The sequence below is a fragment of the Sapajus apella genome, unplaced genomic scaffold, assembly GCF_009761245.1.
Source record: "Sapajus apella isolate SASKATOON/1434 unplaced genomic scaffold, GSC_monkey_1.0 scaffold42, whole genome shotgun sequence".
In the NCBI taxonomy this organism is placed as follows: domain Eukaryota; kingdom Metazoa; phylum Chordata; class Mammalia; order Primates; family Cebidae; genus Sapajus; species Sapajus apella.
This window is the reverse complement of record NW_022436982.1, coordinates 19,581,858-19,605,863: the sequence shown is the minus strand read 5'-3', so window position 1 is coordinate 19,605,863 and position 24,006 is coordinate 19,581,858. Positions and strand designations below refer to the sequence as shown.

At 40.2% G+C, this 24,006-nt stretch overlaps 1 long non-coding RNA gene across 1 annotated transcript; it reads left to right on the top strand.

Moving 5' to 3' along the window:
* The first annotated feature begins 6,096 nt into the window (after positions 1-6,096).
* LOC116566158 lies at positions 6,097-19,653 on the top strand. Its single transcript, XR_004275763.1, has 3 exons — positions 6,097-6,107; positions 11,928-11,930; positions 19,193-19,653. It is a non-coding gene; the product is annotated as an uncharacterized LOC116566158 (long non-coding RNA).
* The last annotated feature ends 4,353 nt before the right edge of the window (positions 19,654-24,006 follow it).

The following is a 24,006-nucleotide window of genomic DNA, read 5'->3' as shown; positions in this document are numbered from 1 at the left end:
TGTGTCCCCAGAATCTACCCTAGCACAAAACTCTTAAGTGATACTTAGTAAGGAAGGGAGGAAGGGAGGGAGGAATTCGACAGAGAGACTTTTCCACTGGTTCTTAATTGGACAGAGAGTCACTTTTCCACTGGTTCTTCCAATGTCTCTGCCCACCCTTTCTTCTTATATTAATTCATAAAATATAGTAAGGAATCTATTGGGGACTCTCAGAGATAGAGGGAGAAACAGATTTCCTTCTACCAATGTTAGGATTGAAGCCCAACACTTTCACAAATGGGCCATAATCAAGTCACCAAAATGTAGGCCTAGGTTTTAAGGTGATTTTAGTTGTTGTTGTTGTTCATGATTTACTAATAACTAGCGATAGTCAGATTCCAAATAACATGTGATAATTATAACGAAAGATAGACACAAATTACTGTAAGACTACAGTGTTAGGAAGGTACTAATCCTCTTTGGGAGAGTGAGAGACGGTTAAGATACATGAGCTGTTTGAAGAAGTTGGCATTTGAACTGTACTTTGAGGGATGCATGGTAGATTGTATTAGGGTGAATGAAGAGAAAGGCATTGTAGGAGAGGAAACAACATGGTAAAGACCCAGAGATATGGAAATACCTGATGAGTCAGACAATGGTGAAAGGTTTGGGTAGACAGGAATGGAAGCTATAAATTGGAAATTATAGGAGACTGAGCTAGGGTGGTAAATTCTCTTCTATATATTTCCCACCAGGACTGAAGCAGAGAAAGAAGAGGGCAGGACTTAGAGAAGTTTAGGGAGGAAATGTGATAGAGGAAAATGCATGGGCTTGGAGGGTCCAAACGGCTAGAACTCAAATACTAGTTGTGTCATGGTCTAATTTTGCCACATTAGACAATTTAGCCTCATCTGAGCCTGTTTTATCATCTGAAAGAATTCATAAATACCTGTCTCAAAAACCTGCAATAGGACCAAAAGCAAACACATGCGTAAAATTCTGGCACGTAGCTGGATTTTTTTTAAATGTCCATTTTCTTTTACATGTGAGTTTCATTTCACTTATTTTCACCCTTCCAGATCTCTCTTTACTTCTTCTCACTACATTAAGCCCCATTCCCCAAGGTGATCAGTGTTGGCTTTAGTTTTGGATGGCTCCTTTTTTGGTCACTGTTTGATTCAAGGTGTCATCCCAGATCTCTGCATATCTTTATGTTTCTATCCTTCAAGTAGAAGCATTATCGAAAGGTTTTGGTTGGTTTGTTGTAATTGCTGGGTTGAGTTCCAAGGTTCCTCTCACCTCCTGCCCAGCCCACATCCTCCTTAACCCCCACCAAGGCCAGCTATTTAAGCTTCCACCCCAATAGATGGGGGATAAAAAAGGTATGAGCTCCCTGGGAGCTTGGATATTGTTTGAGGCAACTGGAAGCCACTGTGCTCAGAGTGTCCATCCTCCCTCCTCCCAGCACATGCTGCTTCCTGTCAATCATCCTGGAACACTGAGTGCTGGGCCAGACAATTTTGTCCACAGGATGTTTGTTTGAAGGCGCTGCCTTGCCAAGTCTCAAAGCTCAAGACTTCCGCTGACAATCCAAACACCAAAATGAGAAAAGGGGAAAAACCTTTGGGCAGTTCTTTTAATCCCTAATAAGGTCTATTTATATTCAAAAATAGCAACAGGTTATCTGAACTTGCAGAGGCTGAAGAGTCTAGGAAGCTTGATCTTTAAAATCCTGAGCTCCAGGGAAGTTGAAATACAGGTTTTTAAGAGTGGACATTAAAAGCATGTCCTCAAAGCACCTTTAGCTTATTCCACAGTGAGCTTTCATAAATGATCAACTCCTGTTTTTATGGCCACACCTGACTGCACTGTCCAGAGGGTAAATGCCTGGCTACTAAGCCACAAAGCAAAAGAATTTGCAAGACATATATGGATATAAATTCAAACTGCTCAACCCAAGCTGTAGGATAAATCTAAAAGCCTGAGGCCACTGTGTAAATTTCTGCTGTCCTTTCAGGGTTTGCGCACAATCTGAGAAACACTGGGGACTCTCACTAATGATTAACTTAAAGCAAGAAAGTTTGGAAAGTTACTTTAAAACATGTCATATTTTATTCAGGGAATAGGTAAAAGATTTTTCCTGGATGTAAATAATTAAAAGAATCCCAGCTGACTTTTGGAGACTCAGTTGTTGAGAGCCCTTGACATGTCTATTTTTACAGCCTCTATAATTACCAAACAGGAATGTTGAGCCTCTGTGTATTTATCAACTATTATTTATAATCTCTATGTCTCTGGGCAAATGATTTAATCTCTCTGAGGTTATTTTTGCCAGTGAAAATGCATCATTATCCAAACTCTATTGGACTGTAATAATGCTTAAGTGAGATCAAGTGTGAAATGTGCCTAGCATGTAAGAGGTGCTCAGTAAATGGTAACTTAGAAAACAGAAAGCCAGGGAGAATTTAAGGGGCATTCCTAGGACTGACTTTAAAGTGACGTTCAACTACCACTTTCACCTTCTCAACAAAGTATTAGGGACACATTAGCAGTAACCCTGATGCGTGAAAGCAAGTCACAAAAGCCTTCAGCAGGAATAGGTTTGAGATAAACATGATGTAGGCATGCCTTATTGAAAGCATTCTAATTTCAACAGTCATTGGTCAAAGAGATGACAAGTTCATGAGCAGAATCAGGAACAAAAAGCAGTACACCCCGATACACCCCTAAAACATAACACACCCATATAGGAATGCTACCAAGAAGCAGGACTTTCTCTGTCCTTGTGGAAGATCTCAAGGTACCTTGATGTGTGAGTTTAAGGTACCCCAAGGTTTCGAAACATCTGTTCAAGTTCTGGCCAGATTTTCATGCAGTATGCAAATGCCCTAATAGAAAAATTACTTCCCAGGTTATTATAAAGAGATGTGTGTTCTGAAATTTTTCCAAAGAAATTTCTGCTATACAGAATGTAGGTTTGGGGAAAGCGTATTAAACCAAGCCACTAAAAGTTCAGCATTAATGGACTACAGACAAGGGGAAAATATGTTATGTGGTTTTAATAGTTAGAAACATACTGATATTAATTTTATCATTTTATATCTGTTGAAATGGCAACGACGTAAAAAAAACTCCCAACTGCTAGAATATTGAAGAATTTGAGGATGAAATTCACAACACTCCACATATAGTGGTGGTAGCAACGTATAGTAGAGACTTTATAAACCAAAACAAAAGTATGCAGCAAGGTTATTAAAACAGATCCATAAATTTTGACCTAGTAATGCCAGTAATGGAATATCTATCCAAATGAAGTAATAAAGAATACAGTCAAAAATCCCCATTTGTAGTTATCACATCACACTATTTATAACAATATTTCCATTAAAAATAGAAATACCCTAAATGTCTTATAATAAGAAAACAGGCACACAGTTACATTATTATAAATTATGGAGCCATTAGAAACCCTGTTTTCAAAGATTATGTGGTGACAGTGAATAAAACAGGATATAAGACAATCTGGAAAACCAAATGGGTTATTAGACATTGTCTTCCAAGTACTTATCAAATTTACTTTAGTGAACATGGACTTATTTTATATTTAGAAAAAAGCAATAAACATTTACACCAACAAAAACTCTCAACATTCACAGACAGACTATCAAAACAACCTGTAGAAAGATCACTAACAGTATCTTCAAAAGCCAAACCAATCACACTATTCTTTGTATTGCAGTTACCCAGAAAGCCACAGAGATTTTGATATGAAGGAGAACTGGTTGCTTTCTTTTTATTTTTATTTTTTTTCTTTTCCTTTTCAGGTCCATATTGCTTTATCTGCTCATACTACAAAGTGTCCTAAAAGCCATATGGGAGATGTACTTCTTCACAGCTGCAAAGGAAACATTTGCAGAACAGAAAACACCAGAAATCACAATACATTCTTAGTCATAGTAGAATGGAACGCACATGAAATATTGAAAACATGGAGCAGAGATTTCATTTTTAAGTATTTTAATTGCCAGAACAGAGCGGTTTGACTCTGTTTCAGAGCTGGGTAGATGAGCAGCAGGGGGGGACGGGGGCGGGGCGAGGGAGGGGAAATGGAGGAAAAAGAACAACAGCCACTCAAAGTGAAAACAATCATCAGTTAACAAATGGCAAAGAGAAATTAAGTCTTTCTAGCTGAACTGTGTTTTGTTTCTTACATAAGTTTTGGTGCTGTAAAACGTGGCACGTTTTGTACTGTATGTTCTCTCAGAAAAGCCAAACAGAAACCAGTCATCATGGTTTCGAGAGAGCAAGGCCTCCCCTTTCTCATGTTTCAACTACGCAGTCTCCACTTGGGCTGGGGACCGTATCATATATCATAAATCACTCTCTGATAGATATTTGGCAGGCAGTCAGCACCCCAGGCTATGCAACAAACTACAGTATGGAAAATTTTTAAGGTGGAATCTTGATTTTGTAACTTAAGGACTTAATAGCATCTCAAAACATTTTACTACTTCCTGGTACACACACACAAAAAGCCAAGAAAGCAGAATTCTCCATATGGTTTTCGGTTTTATAGGATCTATACACAATAAGCCAAACAACTGTAAACCTGGAGGCGTTCTCTTGCTGTTGTTACTTCAACTCCGGTGAAAATGAAAACAAAATTAGAGAGTTTTATCTCAACCTAACCCCTGAACTTCTAAAATCTGCTTTTTAACTATCCATCCCCCTACAGTTAACTGTTCCACACCTTCTTGGAAACTAGAGGAGGCAGCAGGACTGGGGGTTGGGGACAGATTTTATTGTAAGATAATAACATGCTGTCAAAGGTACTGTCAGGAATTTCAACAGGAAGGCTTATATGTTGACAAGAGTCATAGAAACCCCAGTAGAGTCTTTCTCCTGATTCCAGGCCCAAATCCGAGTTTTTGAGAGCCCCTGAGTATGCACTCCCACCTTCTCAGATGTTGCAAACTCTTTTAGACTCACATGTTCTTCTTCAGGAGCCTCTTTCAACAAATCATGCTTTTCTTTTTGGAAACTGCAAACTGTGTTTAACCCCTAAGACACTAGGGTCTGTTGGAACACTGCAGCTCCCAGCAAAGCCACGGCTAAGAAGCCGGTGAGCCTTTCTGTGCACCGAGGGGTTAAGTCCATGGTATTTGGACGTGCCCGAATGTTCTCAGTGTTCTCGGGCTGAGCAACTCATGGAAGGGCTAAACAGAAATGGGGGAAATGTGGAGTGTGTGGTAAGGCATTGTGCTCTCAGCGAAACACAATGCATGGAAAAACAAAAGAAAGAAACTGAATAAATCCTTTTTGAAGTTTAAAACAAACGCTGCTTTTCAGTGGTTGTTTTGGTTGTTCACAAATTAGCCAAAGTTTGGGCACGCTAAATATAAAATTTGCAGTGTAGTTTATTTAAAGTTTTTCTGTCCAATCTCAATCAATTTGAGGAAGAAAATTAAAGCCAAATTTAGACAAAATGTATAAGTAGTTATATATGCATAGGCTAATTCAGAAATAACATATATCCTAAGTACATTATGCGTTTCCCTCCCCACTCCACCAACCCCAATAGTGTCACTGACCAATTCATTCCTGAGATTCTGCTAGTTCCCATCAATGAAAGTCTCAGGCTTTGTACTAATGAAACTCACAGGCTCACAGGCCCCCTCACAGCCACTTGTGACCCCACTTGCAGTTGGCCATCAAGGTCCAGACTGGACCTCTCAACTGCTTCCATAAGAAAAGAGACTTCTTCTTAAAGGAAGCAGTAGAGTATGGTCCTGCCTAAGCCCAGCCAGCCTAACAGTCCTTCAGTACCTTCATTTCTATCTCTCTTAAATCAGTGGTTCTCAGTCTTGGCTGTATATGAGAATTCCCTGGGAAGCTTTTAAAAATTGCAAAGCCCAGGCTACATCTCAGACAATTACATCAGAGTCTCTGTGGGTGGAACAGAGGCATCCGTACTTTCTGCAGCTCCCCAGCAATTCCAGGTGTCGCCATGTTGATAGCTACCCTCCTGGCTGGGATTCCTGTGTCCAGTCTTGTTCTCCTGTTGGTGGATGATTCTACTAAAACTGAGTGAGGTTACTCAGGTAGCATATGTGATCGTTTTTCTCCCTGTTTAAGAGTCTTCAAGGGTTCCTTCTGCCTACAGGAAAACGTTCAATACTTCCCATAACAGTCAAGGCTTCCCGGCCTCCATGTCCCTCCTCTCTTCCTGCCAGTCCCTGCTACCACACTCCCCAGTCCTGCCCAACAGAGCTACCTGAACCCCTACATGCACCATTCTCTCGTTCACATATCCTGGCCTTGGAACAGGCTGCTCCTTCCAGTTGGAAAATTTTCTTTCTCCATGCCTAGTACATTTCAAATCTAAATTCCCCTCATCCATTTTTGGATTCAAGTCAGGTGTTTCTCCTTGGAAAGTCTGGCCCACGAACACACCCAGGATGTCTGCCAGTCACCACCACTAGTATACCTCCCAAATTCTAGATTTACCTGGAGCACAGGTAGAGAAGATGCCCATGACCACTAGTACTCTTCCCAAATTCTGAGTTTACCTATAGTACAGGTAGAGAAACCGTCCATTTACCTGCTTTTACTCCCACTAATTGGTGACCACTTAGGAGCAGAGAAGATTCCTTGCCCACCAGTGTACCTTTGATGCCTGTTTTAGCACCCAGCGTGTGGTGGGAACACAGAATGAGCAAAAGCTGAGTGGTCCCAGCTAGCTCTAACCGTGGAGCCTCACTTTCTAATTCAATCAATTTTACTGGTTGTATTGTTTTCACACTGCTGATAAAGACATACCCAAGATTGGGAAATTTACAAAAGAAAGAGGTTTATTAGACTTACTGTTCCACATGGCTGGGGAGGCCTCGCAATCATGGTGGAAGGTAAAAGGCATGTCTCACATGGCAACAGACAAGACAAGAGAGCTTGTGTGGGGAAACTCCCTGTTTTAAAACCATCAGATCTCATGACACATATTCACTATCATAAGAATAGCATGGGAAAGACCTACCCCCATGATTTAATTACCTCCCCCAGGCTCCCTCCCACAATGCATGGGAATTATGGGAGTTACAATTCAAGATGAGATTTGGGTGGGGGCACAGCCAAACCATATCATGTTCCTGGCGAAGAACACTTCCCTGAACGTTTGAGTCATTTCAGTTAAATCTAGTCTATGTTTTCGAAGGTACATAAAAGTGTCAACATTGTGTAGCTCCAACGAATTGGACACTGAGAAGTAGGTGGGAGAAGGCAGAGTTAGATATGTTATTAGGAATCAAAGGGTGTTGCAAGCTACATCCTCAAAAGGGAAAGACTTTTTGCTGAATATATCAAGAATAAAATAATTCTAGTTGTTGACAAGACTTCCAAACTACTTTCTATTTGGTTAATTACCATTGAAAAAAGAAAATGCCGCCAGTAGCAATTGAGCATGGGAAGACATGTAAACCATCAAATCACACTGCGTTTGTGATATCCTTAGGTTCAGCAACACTGGTAGAAGACCACAGGTAAGTGCAATCTGCCTTAATTTTTTTTTTTTTTTTTTTTTTTTTAGGCAGAGTCTCTGTTGCCCAGGCTGGAGTGCAGTGGCGCTATCCCAGCTCACTGCAACCTCTACCTTCCAGGTTCAAGAGATTCTCCTGCCTCAGCCTCCCAAATAGCTGGGACTACAGGCACACAGTACCATGCCTGGCTAATCTTTTGTATTTTTAGTAGAGATGGGATCTCACCATGTTGCCCAGCCTGGTGTCAACCTCCTGAGCTCAGGCAATCCACCCAACTTGGCCTCTCAAAGTGCTGGAATTGTGGTGTCAGCCTCTGTGCCTAGCCTCTACCTTCAATTCTGAAAGGCTTGCTCAGGGCAGCCACACCACCTGCCATAGCAGCCAAGGAGAATGTTCCAAAGTGACTTACTAAAAGCATAAAGCTAAGTTGTTGAGAGACAGTTTTGAACATAAGAAAGAGAGGGAGAGGCAGAGAAAAAAAAAAAAAGCAAAAGTAGGGCCAAACACAGTGGCTCACACCTGTAATCTCAACACTTCGAGAAACCAAGGCAGAAGGATTGCTTGAGCCCAAGAATTTGAGGTCAGACTAGGCAACATAGTAAGACCCACATTGCTACAGTTTTTTTTTTTTTTTTTTTTTTAGAAATTAGCCAGGTATGGTAGTGGGCAACCTGTAGTCCTAGCTACTGGGGAGGTGGAGGTGCGAGGATCACTTGAGCCCAGGAAATAGAGGCTACAGTGAGCTCTGATTATGTGACAAAGTGAGACCCTCTCTCAAAGAAGGAAGGAAGGAAGGAAGGAAGGGAGGGAGGGAGGGAGGGAGGAAGGAAGGAAGGAAGGAGGGAAGGAAGGAAGGAAAATTTAAAGAAAACTAATGAGGAAAATATAAGAAAAGAAAGGAAAGGGAATCAATAGGTATAAATTGCCCTCAACCTCTAGTAAGTGAGGATCCTTATTACCACTTTACAGATAAGCAAAATAGGACACAAAACAGTTAACCTATCAGCACTTTGGTAGGCTGGGGCAGGAGGATGACTGGGGCCCAAGACTTCAAGACTAGCCTAAGGAACATACTGAGACCATGTCTCTACAAAAAATTTAAAAACTTAGCCAGGCATACTGGTGCAAACATATAGTCCCAGCTACTTGGAAGGCTGAGGTGGGAAGATCACTTGGGCCTGGGAATTTGAGGCTGTAGTGAGCTATCATCCCACCATTGCACTTCAACCTGGGCAACAGAGAGAGAAATACAAAAAATATCTTGATATTTTTTATCTTGATAAAAATATCCTGATGATATTTTAGATACAAAAAAATATTTTGTTTTGTTTTCTCAAAAACAACAACAAAACCAACAACAACAACAAAACCAACAACAACAACAAAAACACATCACTTGCAGAAGGTGTGTATCCTTTAAGTAACAGATCTAAAGAGGAAAGAAAGAGGAGTGGGATTCTGAAGACTGAAAATGTATAAGTATGAGTGGGAAATGACTGTATAAAGAGAAGAAAGAATGAGAAAGGCAGGCAAAATAATCCAATCATGCAATTCAAAAGGAAAGACTACAACACTGACATTTCTCAGACATTCAACTCTGAAGGCCCTGGTGCCCGGGGACAATACCAAGCTGGCCCTTCTCTGAGGAGAGAGCCTTTCTTAAACCTGAACCCAGAAGGTCATCTGCTGTGTGAACAGGCTGTATTATTACTCTGCGGAATTTCAGAAACAGCTTCAGAGAAATAATTTTCCATCAAGTCCTGACCGATCCTTAGGTAGAATACTGTGGAGGCAAAAAATGCACGAACAACCATAAGGCCAAAGAACCTGTACTTCCATGTCTGTCTGGATCTCAACCTAGACTTGGGTGGCCAGGCCAAGGTCTCCAAGCTCATCCAACTGTGAGAAAAGGTCTTTCTAACTGCCTCACCCCCACCCAAATAAAAACTAGCGCTGCATCCTCGTTCTCTGGAAATTACAGACCAACTGTAATGTGTTTTGTCATCAACCTTGCTTTGGGTTTTTTGGTGAATGTCTGTCCATTTTTAATGATAATGTGAGTTTAAGAAATCTCCTACCCTTTCCTCTTTTCTGAGCACAGAAACTCCTGTTGACACATAGGGGTCAGGGCTATAGAGGGAATCTGGCCAGCTGGCTAAGGGTGACAAACCCAGACTGGAGGTAAGCAGCCCACAGATTTCTCATCTTCTTATTTTGGGTATCAGCCATCATTTTTCAACAGGTTCACATAACCTCCCAGCCCGAACACCAGAGCTCCAAAACTCCAGCTCTTGGCTATGGGAATGTGACTAAAACAACAGAAACGAGTTATAACCAAGTGCCAAGGTATATCAAGCATTGTGGAAGTTAATAATAATATCGACCACAACAATGGTAACAAATTGTACATACCAGTGTTCAAAGGGGACTTTCACATATACTGTTTCATGTCATCATCATTAGCAATTCTGAGAAGTAGATGGGGCAAGTATTTTTCACTGTTGCCTGGATAAACAACCTGAGGTCTAGGCAGGTTATGAAATGAGCAGTAAGGGGAGGACTTAGAATTGAAACTTTAGGCCTGATCTTGGTCCTCTTTTCACCATATCACAGCTTTTGGTATATTGAGCTCTCTTATGAAATAAAATTTGTCTATCTACAATTCTCACTTGGTAGTATTATTTCTGATCTCTAGATTTAAACAGAAAAAAAGTTCCTATTTGTTTGTTCATGTGTTGCATTTCAAACAGAACTTGAACTGGTTAATATCTTATTTAAAAGGCATCTATTCTTCAAGCTAAGCATTGTCATTTCTTTCAAGCAGGAAGGTCCAAGGAGATGAAGAAACAGAGACGTGAAGGAAAGACTCCTAAGACACTCTTCTTCCAGGAGGACTCGGCAGGAACCCTCTCTGGCTGCCTGGGAAACAAATCCAACCAGGAGGATCTTAACTAAGTGTCTTGCTTTAAGTGTATATAGATTTTAATATCAAAAGAAATATGTATATATTTATTTAAGTACATTTGCTCTTGTATGGTTGCTGAAATGAAAATACCATCATGGGCCAGTCACAGTGGCTCACACCTGTAACCCCAGTACTTTGGGAGGCTGTGGTATGCACATCACTTGAGGTGAGGAGATTGAGACCAGTCTGGCCAACGTGGTGAAACTCCATCTTTACTAAAAATACCAAAATTCACTGGGCATGGTGGCAGGTGCCTGTAATTCCAACTACTTGGGAGGCTGAGGCAGAAAAATTGCTTGAACCCAGGAGGTGGAGGTTGCAGTGAGCCAAGATCATGCCACTGCACTCCAGCCTGGGCAACAGAGTGAGACTCCATTAAAAAAAAAAAAAAAAAAAAGAGCAAGAAAAAGAAAAGAAAAAAAAAAAACATCATGTACTAAAGATGTTTCCCAACTTATTAAAATGAACTGACCCTGATTATTTTAAAAATAATCAGGCTTGCTGATTATTTCCAAACCTCATCTGATCCTTACTCTTTTTCAACCTTAGAAGGAGGTGAGTAAATTATTCTTGTTTGTGGTGATGGTAGATTTTAAAACTATTATTATTATCATCATCATTAAATAAGTGGTGATCATATGTATTTGGCGAATTTTTAAGATTGCTTATAATTCTTGAAAGTGCCTATCTCCCAGGGATATATTATTTGTTACACCATGCAGGTATTGTCTACACAAACATATTCTCATTATAATTATTTCCATTTCAATCTGCTTAAGAATAGCATTTCCTTGTGGGAAAGAACTACCTGGGTTTCCCCCTCAAATTAGAGAAAAGTAAACAGGCAAGTTACAAGTATGTAGGCAAATGAATCATAGTAAGCCATAACTTCTTCATTACTTGGCTGTTTTGTGAACTCTCTGAGATTAGGGGCTGTGCTAATCCACAGGAAGGAGGTGTAGTGAAGCCACAAAGCCCTGGATTCCAATCTGTCTCTGTCACTTACTAGGTTTCATCTTGATTAAATCACATGATTTCCCCAGAACTCAATTTCCTCATCTGGGACATCAGCTTTGCAGAGGTATTGTAAAGATTGAGTAAAATAATGAATATTTAAAAGCTGACACAGAGGAAACAATAAATACAGTAATAGCTTCTTGTCCAATTATTCATATTAGCACACTCACAAAATTGAGCACCCAATTGTTTGTTTGTTCAATTGCTCTGAGTATAGGCATATCTTGGAGACTTTTCAGGTTTGGTTTCATACCACTGCAATGAAGCAAATATCACACAAATGTTTCAGTTTCCCAGTACATAGAAAAGTTATGTTTACACTATATTGTATATTAAGTATGCAATGACATTATGTCCAAATAAAAGTAATGTGCATAGCTTAATTTAAAACTACTTCATTGATAAATAATGTTAATGATCATATGAGCCTTCAGCAAGTTATAATCTTGCTAAGAGTGGAGGGTCTTACTTCTGTGTTGAAGGCTGCTGACTCATCAGTGTGGTGGTTGCTGAAGGCTGGGATGGCTGCATCAATTTCTTAAAATAAGACATTAATGAAGTTTGCTACATCAATTGACTCTTCTTTTCATGAAAAATTCTCTGTAGCATGCTACGTGTTTGAGAGCATTTTACCCACAATAGAACTTCTTTCAAAATTTGAGTCAATCTTCTCAAACCCTGCCACTACTTTATCAACTAAGTTTATGTAATATCCTAAATTCTGATTATAGAGTACTCATAGAGGATCCAAGATGGCTGAATAGGAACAGCTCTGGATTGCAGCTCCCAGCGAAAACATCGAGGGTGAGTAATCACTGCATTCCCAAATGAATTTTTACTGCCCACAGACCAGGAGATTCCCAGGTGGAAAAGCACCACAAGTCTCCAGCGTGGCTGTTTCTGCCAGAGCAGTGGGTCTCTGCACAAAAACTCACACAAATCCGGCCGCCATTTCAACTGGCGATTGAAATGCCTGGGAGACAGAGTCACCTGTTCAACTGAAAAAAAGGGAGCTGAAACAGGGAGCCAGGTGATCTGGCTTAGCTGGTCCCAACCCCACAAAGACCAGCAATCTGAAATGCTCTGGACTGAGAGTTTCACAGCAAGCACAGCTGGACCTGGGATGCTCCAGCTCTGTGGGGGGAAGGGTGCCCACCATTACTGAGGCAGTCTACCACTACTAAGGCAGTCCACCATTAACAAGGCAGTCTGCCATTACCAAGGCAATCCACCATTACCGCGGCAGTCCGCCATTACTGAGGCAGACCGCCATTACCAAGGCAGTTCTAACTATACCCCTATAAATAAAACTGCAAGGAAGTTCGCACAGTAGCTGGGCAGAGCCCACGGCAGCTCAGCCACACCTCTGCTGGCAGACTGTGAGTAGGCTACCTCCTTGCTGGGCAGGGCATCCCTAAAAAAAGGCAGCAGAATGACAGGAACTAATAAATAAAGCCCCACCTTCCCGGGACAGAGTACCTGGGGAAAAAAAGGTGGTTATGAGTTCCACTGCAGCAGACTTAAACGTACTTGCCCAGAAGCTCTAAACAGAACAATGGAGCTCACAGCTCAGCACCTGAGCTCCTATAAGGGTCAGACTGTCTCCTCAAGCAGCTCCCCGACCCCCATATAACCAAATAGATACCTCATAAAGGAGAGCTCAGGCTGACATGTGGTGGGTATCCTTCTGGGACAAAGATAACAGAAGAAGAAACTGGCAGCAACCCTTACTGTTCTGCAACCACTGCAGGTGATCCCCAGGCAAGAATGGTCTGGAATGGACCTCCAGCAGTCCTATAGCAGGGTGCCTGACTGTTAGAATGAAAACTAAGAAACAGAAAGAAATAATTTCTTCAGCAACAAAAAGGATGTCCACTCAGACACCCCATCTGAAAGTCACCAACCACAAAGACCACAGGTAAATAAATTCACAAAGATAGGAAGAAACCAGAGCAAAAAGGATGAAAATGCCCGAAACAAGGATGCCTCTCCTCCTCCAAGGGATCAAAACTCCTCACCAGCAAGGGAACAAAGCTGGATGGAGAATGAGTCTGATGAATTGACAGAAACAGGCTTCAGAAGGTGGGTAATAACAAAATTCTCTGAGCTACAAGATCATATTCTAACCCAGTGGAAAGAAACTAAGAATTCTGAAAAAAGGTTTGACAAAATGCCAATGAGAATAAACAGATTAAATAGGAATATAAATGAACTGATGGAGCTGAAAAACACAACACAAGAACTTCATGAAGCATACACAAATTTCAATAGCCAAATTGACCAAACAGAAGAAAGCATATCAGAGATTGAAGACCAAATCAATGAAATAAAACAAGAAGGCAAGATGAGAGAAAAAAGAGTAAAAAGAAATGAACAAAGCCTCTAAGAAACATGGGATTATGTGAAAAGACCTAATCTACATTTGATAGGTGTACTTGAATGTGACAGACAGAATGAATCCAAGCTGGAAAACACTCTTCAGAATATTATCCAGGAGAACTTCCCCAACCTAGCAAGGAAGGCCAACATTCATGTCCAGGAAATACAGAGAACATGACAAAGATATTCCTCAAGAGGAGCAACCCCAAGGCACATAATCGTCAGATTCACCAGGGTTGAAATGAAGGAAAAAATGCTAAGGGCAGCCAGAGAGAAAGGGCGGGTTACCCACAAAGGAAAGCCCATCAGACTCACAGTGGCTCTCTCAGCAGAAATCCTACAAGCCAGAAGAGAGTGGGGGCCAATATTCAACATCCTTAAAGAAAAGAACTTTCAACCTAGAATTTCATATCTAGCCAAACTAAGCTTCTAAGCAAAGGAAAAATAAAATCCTTTACGAACAAGCAATCGCTCAGAGATTTCATCACCACCAGGCCTGCTTTAAAAGAGTTCCTGAAAGAAGCACTAAACATAGAAAGGAACAACCAGTACCAACCACTCCAAAAACGTACCAAATGGTAAAGACCATCAACACAATGAAGAAACTGCATCAACCAATGGGCAAAACAACCAGCTAGCATCAAAATGGCAGTATCAAATTCACACATAACAATATTAACCTTAAATGTAAATGGGCTAAATGCCCTAATCAAAAGACACAGACTGGCAAATTGGATAAAAAGTCAAAAATCATCAGTGTGCTATATCCAGGAAACCCATCTCACATGCAAGGGTATACATAGGCTCAAAATAAAGGAAAGGAGGAAGATCTACCAAGCAAATGGAGAGCAAAAAAAGCAGGAGTTGCAATCCTATTCTCTGATAAAATAAACTTTAAACCAACAAAGATCAAAAGAGACAAAGAAGGGCATTACACAATGGCAAATGTAATGTAAAAGCAAGAAGAAGAGCTAACTATCCTAAATAGATATGCACCCAATACAGGAGCACCTAGATACATAAAGCAAGTTCTTAAAGACCTACAAATAGAGACTCCCAAACAATAATAGTGGGAGACTTTAACACTCCAGTGTCAATATTAGACAGATCAACGAGAAAGAAAATTAACAAGGATATCCAGAACTTGAACTCAGACCTGGACCAGGCAAACCTAGTAGACATTTACAGAACTCTTCACCCCAAATCCACAGAATATACATTCTTCTCAGCACCATATCACACCTATTCTAAAATTGATCACATAATTGGAAGTAAATCACTCCTCAGCAAATGCAAAACAATGGAAATCATAAAAAACAGTCTCTCAGACCACAGTGCAATCAAATTAGAACTCAGAATTCAGAAACTGACTCAGAACGGCACAACTTCATGGAAACTGAACAACTGGCTCCAAAATGTTGACTGGATAAACAATGAAATGAAGGCAGAAATAAAGATGTTCTTCAAAACCAATGAGAATGAAGACACAACATACCAGAATCTCTGGGACACATTTAAAGCAGTGTCTAGAGGAAAATTTATAGCAATAAATACCCACATGAGAAGCAAGGAAAGATCTAAAATTGACACCCTATCATCAAAATTGAAAGAGCTAGAGGAGAAAGATCAAAAAAATTCAAAAGCTAGCAGAAGACAAGAAATAACTAAGATCAGAGCACAACTGAAGGAGATAGAGACATAAAAAGCCCTTCAAAAAAATCAATAAATCCAGGAGCTGGTTTTTTGAAAAGATCAGCAAAATAGACCACTGGCCAGATTATTAAAAACGAAAAGAGAGAAGAATCAAACAGATGCAATAACAAACGATAAAGGTGATACCACCACAGGTTGCACAGAAATACAAACCACCATCAGAGATTACTACAAACAACTCTATTCACATAAACCAGTAAACCTGAAAGAAATGGATAAATTCCTGGACACTTACACTCTCCCAAGTCTAAACCAGGAAGAAATCAAAACCTGAATACACCAATAATAAGGGCTGAAGCTCAGGAAGCAATTAATAGCTTACCAACAAACAAAGCCCAGGTCAAGATGGATTCACAGCGGAAGTCTTCCAGACATACAAAGAGGAGCTGGTACTACTCCTTCTGAAACTTTTCCAAACAATACAAAAAGAGGGAATCCTCCTCAAATTATTTTATGATACCAATATCATCCTGGTACCAAAACCCAGCAGAAACTCAAAAAGAAAAGAAAACTTCAGGCCAATATCCATGATGAACATAGAGGCAAAAATCTTCAATAGAACACCAGCAAACCGGTTGCAACAGCACATCAAAAAGCTTATCCATCATGATCAAGTAGGCTTCATCCCCAGGATGCAAGGCTGGTTCAACATATACAAGTCTATAAACGTAATTACCCCATAAACAGAACCAAAGACAAAAACCACATGATTATCTCAATTGATGCAGAGAAGGCCTTTGACAAAATTCAACAGCCTTTAATGCTAAAAACCCTCAATAAACTAGGTATCGGTGGAATGTACATTAAAATAATAAAAGCTATTTACGACAAACTAACAGCCAATATCATACTGAATGGACAAAAACTGGAAGAATTCCCTTTGAAATCTGACACTAAACAAGGATGCCCTCTCTCACCACTCCTATTCAATATAGTATTGGAAGTTCTAGCCAGAGCAATCAGGCAAGAAAAATAAATAAAAGGTATTCAATTAGGAAAAAGGAAAGTCAAATTGTCTCTATTTGCAGATAACATGATTGTATATTTAGAACACCCCATCATGTCTCAGCCCAAAATCTCCTTAAACTGATAAGCAACTTCAGCAAAGTCTCAGGATACAAAATCAACGTGCAAAAATCACAAGCATTCCTATACACCAATAACAGATTTAAAGAGAGCCAATACAAGAATAAACTGCCAATCACAATTGTTACAAAGAGAATAAAATACCTAGGAATACAACTAACAAAGGATGTAAAGGACCTCTTCAAGGAGAACTACAAACCACTTCTCAAGGAAATAAGAGAGGACACAAACAGATGGAGAAACATTCCATCCTCATGGTTAGGAAGAATCAATATCATGAAAATGGTCATACTGCCCAAAGTAATTTATAGATTCAACGCTATTCCCATCAAGCTACCAATGGCCTTCTTCACAGAACTGGAAAAACAACCTTAAACTTCATATGGAGCCAAAAGAGAGCCTGCATAGCCAAGTCAATTCTAAGCAAAAAGAACAAAGCTGAAGGCATCATGCTACCTGACTTCAAACTATCCTACAAGGCTACAGTAATCAGAACAGCATGGTACTGGTACCAAAAAGACATATAGACCAATGGAACAGAACAGAGGCCTCGGAGGCAACACAACACATCTACAACCATCTGATGTTTGACAAACCTCACAAAAACAAGCAATGGGGAAAGAATTCCCTGTTTGATAAATGGTATTGGGAAAACTGGCTAGTCATGTGCAGAAAACAGAAACTGGACCCCTTCCTGACACCTTACACTAAAATTAACTCCAGATGGATTAAAGACTTAAACATAAGATCTAACACCATAAAAACCTTGGAAGAAAACCTAGGCAAAACCATTCAGGACATAGGCATAGGGAAGGACTTCATGACTAAAACACGAAAAGCATTGGCAACAAAAGCCAAAATAGACAAATGGGATCTAATTAAACTCCAGAGCTTCTGCACAGCAAAAGAAACAACAATTAGAGTGAACTGGCAACCAACAGAATGGGAAAAAATTTTTGCAATCTACCCATCTGACAAAGGACTTATATCCAAAATCTAGAAAGAACTAAAACAGATTTACAAGAAAAAAACAAACAACCCTCTTCAAAATTGGGCAAAGGATATGAACAGACACTTTTCAAAAGAAGACATATATGAGGCCAACAAACATATATTAAAAAAGTTCATCATCACTGGTCATTAGAGAAATGCAAATCAAAACTACAATGAGATATCATCTCATGCCAGTTAGAATGGCGATCATTAAAAAAAATCTGGAGACAATAGATGCTGGAGAGGATGTGGAGAAATAGGAACACTTTTACACTGTTGGTGGGAGTGTAAATTACTTCAACCATTGTGGAAGACAGTGTGGCGATTCCTCAAGGACCTAGAAATAGAAATTCCATTTGATCCAGCAATCCCATCACTGGGTATATATCCAAAGGATTATAAATCATTCTATTATAAGGACACACGCACATGTATGTTCATTGCAGCACTGTTTACAATAGCCAAGACTTGGAACCAACCCAAATGCCCATGGATGATAGACTGGACAGGGAAAGTGTAGCACATATACACCATGGAATACTATGTGGCCATAAAAAACAATGGGTTTGTTTCCTTTGCAGGAACATGGATGAATCTGGAAACCATCATTCTCAGCAAACTGACACAAGAAGAGAAAATCAAACACTGCATGTTCTCACTCATAGGCAGGTGTTGAACAATGAGAACACATGGACGCAGGGAGGGGAGCATCACACATTGGGGTCTATTGGGGTGGACTATCGGAGGCACAGTGAGGGGTAGGGAGTTGGGGAGGGATAACATGGGGAGAAATGCCAGATATAGGTGATGGGGATGGAGGCAGCAAACCACATTGCCATGTATGTACCTATGCAATAATCCTGCGTGTTCTTTACATGTACCCCAGAACCTAAAATGCAATAAAGTATATATATGTTTTTTAAAAATCCTAAATTTTTTGCTGTCCTTTCAACAGTGTTCACAGCACCTTCATGAGGAGATTTCATCTCAAGAAACCACTTTTTTTGTTTAGCCATAAGCAACTCCTTATCTGTTAAGATTTTATCATGAGGTTATGTAAATTCAGTAACATCTTCAGGCTACACTTCTAATTCTGATTATCTTGCTCTTTCCACCACATCTGCAGTTACTTCCTTTACTAAAGTTGTGAACTCCTCAAAATCATCCATAAAGATTGGCATAAACTTCTTCCAAACTCCTGTTAGTGTTGATATTCGACCTCTTCCCATGAATCACCATTCTTCTTAATGGCATCCAGAATGGAAGTCCCTCCAGAAGGTTATTCACTTAGTTTACCCAGATCCATTAGAGGAGCCACTATCCATGACAGCTGTAGCCTTGAAAATCATATTTCTTAAATTATAAGGCTTGAAATTTGAAATCGTTCCTTGCCCCATTGGCTGCAGAACGAATGTTGTGTTCGCAGGCATGAAACCATTAATCTCTTCGTACATCTCCATCAGAGTTCTGGCTGACTGCGGTGTGTTGTCAGTGAGCAGTCATATCTTAAAGGGAATATTTTCTTTAGGCAGTAGATCACAACAGTGGGCTTAAACTATGCAGTAAACCATCCTGTAAACAGATGTGCTGTCATCTAAGCTTTGTAGTTCCATTTATAGAGCACAGGCAGAGTAGATTTAGCAGAATAATTAAGGGCCTTAGGATTTTGGGGAGAGTAAATGAGCACTGGCTTCAACTTAATGTCACCAGTTGCATTGAGCCCCTAAAAGGAAAGTTAGCCTGTCCCTTGAAGGTAAGCATTGACTTCTCCTCTCTAGTTATGAAAGTCTATTGCATCTTCTTGCAAGAGAAGGCTGCTCCATTTACATTTGAAAATCTGTTGTTTAGTGTAGCCACCTTTATTGGTGATCTTAGCTAGGTCTTCCAGACAACTTGCTGCAGTTTCTACATTAGCACTTGCTGTTTCACTTTGTACTTTCATGTTATGGAGGTGGCTTTTCCTTAAACCTCATGCACCAACCTCTGTTAGCTTCAAACTTTCCCTCTGCGACTTCCTCACTTCTCTTGACCTTCACAGAGGTGAGGAGAGTTAGGGCCTTGCTCTGGATTAGGCTTTGGTTTAAGGGAATGTTGTGGCTGGTTTGATCTTCTACCCAGACCACTACAATTCTCCCCACATCAGCAATCAAACTGTTTTGCTTTCTTATTGTCCATGTGTTCAGTAGCGTTTTTAATTTCCTTCAAGAATTTTTCCTTAGCATTAACCATTTAGCCAACTTTTTGGCACAAAAGCCCTAGCTTCTGCATGTCTCAGCTTTCAACATGTCTTCCTCACTAAGCTTGAACATTTTTCGCTTTTGATTTAAAGTGTGAGAGATGTGAATCTCCCTTTCATCTGAACACTTTGGGACCATTGTTGGGCTATTAATTGGCCTAATTTCAATATTTTATGTCATAGTAAATATGAAAACCCAGGGAAAGCAAGAAAGATGGAGACCTGCCAGTCAGTGGAGCAGTCAGAACAGACACATTTATCAATTAAATTCACCATCTTATATGGGTGTGGTTTGTGGTACCCCAAAAGAATTACAGTAGTAACATCACAGATCACCATAACAGATATAATAATGATAATAAATTTGAAATACTGCAAGGCTCATCCAGATATGACATGGAGACATGAAGTGAGCTCATACTGCTGGCCAAATGGCACCAGTAGACTTGCTTGACACAGGGTTACCACAAACTTCAATTTGTAAAAAATGCAGTATCTGTAAAGTATAACAAAGTGAACTGCAATAAAACAAGGTGGCTGTATATCAAATCTCTGCTTTGAATTTTTATCTCTTAGTTTTTAAGGAGAAAAATTTGACAAAAATTAAGGCCACATGACTAGATAGCATAAGAGAATGTAGGGTGGAGAATTAGGGGTGTGAGCAGCTGGGGCCTAGGTTTGCCCACCTTCAAATGCATATTGCAGTTCTAGATATAGGGAGTGGTTTGTTATAATTGTAGAGTATTTTTATGTTTTATGTTTTGTCTTATAAAATGGAAGTTATAAAGCACAAAGTAAAATGAATGACATCAACCAACCTTACGACTCAGAGTTTTTGTTTTGTTTTTCAGTGAAAAAAATAGCTCCTGTTGAGAACCTACTAGCTGCACCATCTGTTTCTGACTTCAAGATCCTTCTCTTCTGCTGTCCATCTTTTGTGAGTGGTCCCATGAAGGCTTTCATCTCCTCCAGGGTATGGAAGCCGCCATGGCCAACTTGGAGGTGGTGCTAGTGTTCTCCAGAGCCCACTGTTTGCTCTGTACCAGCAAAGACTTGCAGAGGATGAGCACTCACTTCTTGGTTCCCACCACACAGCCTTTCAGCATGACAGAGTCATTGGTCACTTCACTATGGTAGACAAAGTCACCCAGAGGACTGAGGCTCTTGTCAGACAGATCATAATCAGTGGATGCATTGTTCTTAATCAGTTTGCCGTCCTTAATAAGGAAGCTCTGGATGATCTTCTAGGTATTTTTGTTGATCTCCATACAGTGGTAGTAGCCTTTCTGCCCAGGGCAAACCACAGAGAAGACAACATGGGCAGGACGTCATGCCCCAGCACAGGCAACCTTGTGCAGCCCTCAGTGGGTCTCGCAGGGCAGCTTGCTGGTGTGCCAATGACTGGTGATCCCTTTGCAGGCTTTGCCCTTGGTCACCCCAGTGACATTGATAATCACGGACTGCCCAAACACTTGGTTCACAGGTACTTGCTGCTCTAGACTCTTCTGGGGCTAGTCTCATTTCTCAGTCACAGTGCTTCCATTCATCTGCATTTCCATCTGGTGCCTTATGGAGTGGAGGAAGCAGGCACATCTGGGTGCGAGCTACGATGCAAATGACTTGGCAGTACTTTTTCATGCTGAAGTTCCTCGCCAGCTGCTTTTCACCATCCTCATCCTACCATTTCTTGCAGTACTTGGTAAAGGCCTTCTCCTTAGATTTATGCCAGTTCTTATAGAAGTACCTCTTGCACTAATCATGGATGTGCACAGCAAAGGTGGTCTTGAAGGTGTGGAGGCCTCAAGGAGTTTCCACATAGCCCACAGTGCCTACCACCACCATGGCTGGCATCTTCACAATGGCTCAGCTTCTACTTACCTCTTGCTCACCTTGGATCCTGGCCTACAGACTTCCTACACAATGTAGGTCATGCCAGCCTTATAAACCAGGAACGCTATAAGGTGGACTGACTTGGAAGGGTAATCCTTAGAGAAACTCTTCACCTTCCCGTGATGTTTGCTGGTGTGCTACCCAGGCAGGAAGCCCAGGGGCCCATGTCTGGGAGCAGAGAATTTCCTGTGAGATGTGTTGTCATCAAATCCCGCCAGTACAGCAGGAGTTCTTAATAGCTTGAGTGTTTTCTCCTTTCCCAGAGATGCGTTATATAATTAGCACCAAATATTTAAAACAAAATGCTTCAATTATTTTTGTTACAGTGTATTTAAAGTAGTGAAAAATTAGAAACAATATAAATACCCAATAATACAAGTATGACTATGTAAACTGTAATCCCTCATATAATGAAATAGCATTGGACCACTTTGAGGCAAACCTTTATTTACTGATATGTTCATAACAGTGAGTAAAAAATTCAGGATACAAATATATACACAGATGAAATGGACACTTTTTTCAATATATTTATAGGTATAAACTTGAATAAAATTTCTGGTAGGTTATATAGTAAATTATTTTCTCTGGGTGGTAGCTTTAGGATGATGAAACTTATTTCCCTTTTACTTCTTAGTAAAATATATTGTACTTGGTCAGGAATATTCATTACTTTTGTGATTAAAAAAGGGGAGGATGAGGAGCACAATTATTTTTTAAGTAATTCAGTATTTATCTACAGCCTCTTCCTCCTGATGGCCACTGCTTTGAAATAAGCCAGTCTCAATTAAATAATCTGAAGGACTATAATTTGGTCAGCAGCATTTCATTCTCTATCCTAAATATATCTTGATGGAGTTTTATTAGATAAAATATTTATTAGATATTGTGAGAGGAAAAATAAACAGTTCCTATCAAACATGAAGCCTAATCAAAATTTTGAATTTTTAATTATAGTTATTTGTAGGGAATCTGCTTTAAAAAAAACAATTTGCAAAAGGTTGTAGTTTCTAATAATCTATATAAGAAGGGAAGGGAAGAATTAGGAGGGGGTGGGACTAAGCAGCTATAGATGGATACTGAATAAAGAGAAGAACGCCTAATCATTTTCATAGTTCTATTACCAAGAAATTGATACGGGCCAGGCATGGTGGCTCATGCCTATACTCTCAGCACTTTGGGAGACTGAGGCAGAAGGATCACTTGAGACCATGAGTCTAAGACCAGTCTGGGCAAACATACTGAGATCCTGTCTCTCTAAAATGTGTTTAAAATTAGCCAAGCATAGTAGTCCATGACTGTAGTCCTAGCTACTCAAGAGGCTGAGACAGGAGGATCACTTGAGCCCAGGAGGTCAAGACTACAGTGAACTATGTTTGCACCACTGCACTCAAGTCTGAACAGCAGAGCAAGACTCTATCTCAAACAAAAAAAAAGAATAAAGAAAAGAAAATTGATAACAAGTGGGACAGTTAAACATCACTAGTAATGCCTTCTCTCTCTGCTAGAATCCCTGATATCTTCTCCCTGGTGAGTTGAAGGACTAGAGCCCAGTTTAAGCAAGTAGTAGATGGAGATTGTCTTTGGCTTTAGATTTGGAGAAAGGGAAATGCGTGTTTGCCAGCAGCTAATAATGGTCTAGAAAACAAGTTAAGTCCCCAAATGTTCATCTAAGGGGATCTGATGACCTCCAGGGAGAAGGGCTTAACAAGACTGAACCTTTTACAGAGGGTCTGGTTCCAAGCCCATGTACACGGAAGGAGCTGGCAAAACAGCTGATCATGGCAGAGTAGGATTCCAAGGAGTCCAAAAGCACCCCACTGAGAAAGCAAGAGAACAGTGCACACTCCTTGGTTGGAATCTTGATTCTACCACTTAAATAGGCGACCTACAACAGTATGGCACAACACTGGCCAGCATTCTGGTGCCAGTCTAAAAATATTTTATTACTGCACCACAACAAATACAGAAAGTAAAAGCAGGTATTTAGAATGAGTTTGACTTTGCTGCTGCATCCAAGACCGTGACCAGGCAGTAAATCTCCTTGAATAGTGCAGGAACTAGCAGGGTTGTTGAAATTGCATGATGAATTACATGTGGTATGACATGTGACAACACCTGGCATTTTGTTAGTTAACTGAATGCCAAAAGCATATAAAAATTTGTGGAACAAAGCACGTCGTTACTTTTATAATTTGTTATTTTGTAACTAATTT